This window comes from Aplysia californica, unplaced genomic scaffold, assembly GCF_000002075.1.
Source record: "Aplysia californica isolate F4 #8 unplaced genomic scaffold, AplCal3.0 scaffold00319, whole genome shotgun sequence".
NCBI lineage: Eukaryota > Metazoa > Mollusca > Gastropoda > Aplysiida > Aplysiidae > Aplysia > Aplysia californica.
In genome coordinates, this window is record NW_004797589.1 from 787,589 (window position 1) to 789,015 (window position 1,427).

General features: G+C 38.2%; 1 protein-coding gene across 1 annotated transcript in view; it reads right to left on the minus strand.

Annotated features, from left to right (window-relative positions):
- LOC101862595 overlaps nt 1-1,427 on the minus strand; it is a 9,565-nt gene that overhangs the window by 2,687 nt on the left and 5,451 nt on the right. The gene's annotated exons all lie outside the window — the stretch shown is intronic.

Here is a 1,427-nt window from a genome sequence, read left to right on the forward strand (position 1 = left end):
TGAATCCATGATCTATTGGTGCTAAAGACATTTAATTATTCCCAGTGATGTGGGCTGCTGTTTGTGGGTATAAGCACACGTAGGCACTTGTCACTTACATATGCTGGGAGAAATAATTGCCCACCAGGCCGGTTAATTGGTAGGAATAGGGTCTGGCGAAACAAGGATCAGACAGCTTGCCCGTGTGGCTTGTGGCACGCGCGCTTCTCTCACACCCTGGTCGTACCGTACACCTCAGATGTACGTGCTGTTTGTGGTGAGTGTTGTAGGGTAGTGACGAGGCTACTTGTAGCGCGGTCAAAAATTCGTGGCGCGAGTTATTTTCAAATACATATATGTCCTCAACTATCGAACATAGGTTCTCTAATTTTTGCACAGTGACTTGTCTTAACAGATCAACATTTTTGTAAACACCTGCAAGCTGTATTCTAGAATATTCCTTAATAAATGCTCATAAAAAATCCAAGTGGGTGGTTTCTACAGATTTTTTAATGTTTACATCTGGGGCAATATTGCTTTTAATAGCAAGTCCGTCAGGTTTTTCTAATCGGGACATTATGCTTATTGGACGCATTTTTTGAGAGCCATTAGTGCAAAAATGTGTTCAGAATAACAATAATTTCTTGTAACAAGTTTTGCAAGTAAAAATTGTCATTGATGAGCAGTGACGTAGGCCATATGCGTAATCAAAATGAATGTGAGAAGCAGGAAGTGCTGTGACCAATACCATTTTACGTGTGAGAGAGATTTCAAGTATTATATATAGATCTAGATATATAAATTTATAAAGAAAACTTTTTAATCTAACCCCAATTGTTCTAGAAAAATATGATTTAGTTAAGACAAATTGACACAAACTGCTAGATCTATGCAAAGTATGGATGCCATTGATTCACTCGTTAAAGAGATATTTGAGGATAAGTTGCTCCACGAATTTTTGACCACACCTCGATCTAGAATCTAGATCTCTTAGTAATTGTTTTTTAGTTTTCTGTGTCGAAATTCTAACACATGTTTGTAGTCATCGCTTGTAATGTTCATTAAAACTTTTTCTTTTTTTAGGTGGTAAGTGTTTTAATGCGCTCGAAACTGCATAATGTCACAATATGAGGGCGCTAATAACTCTCTGAAGCTGTGTTAGCTTGTCATGTTAATTTATTATAACATCAGAAAGCATTTTCTCACTGAAGTTGAATATTGACTACCGCTGACGAGAAGTATTAGCAGAACGACTTTTTTCTGGTTACAGTACAGTCGAACTTGTCAAATACAATCTCCCATTTTTGAGGGAAAAAATTGTAACTTTATACACGTGGTTTTCTTATACAGTGTCACCTTAATGCAGATAACACGCACGTTTGTGTGTGGGGTGTGTGGTGCATCATGTATGTGTGGTGTATGTGTGTGTGTGTGTGGGGGGGGGGGGG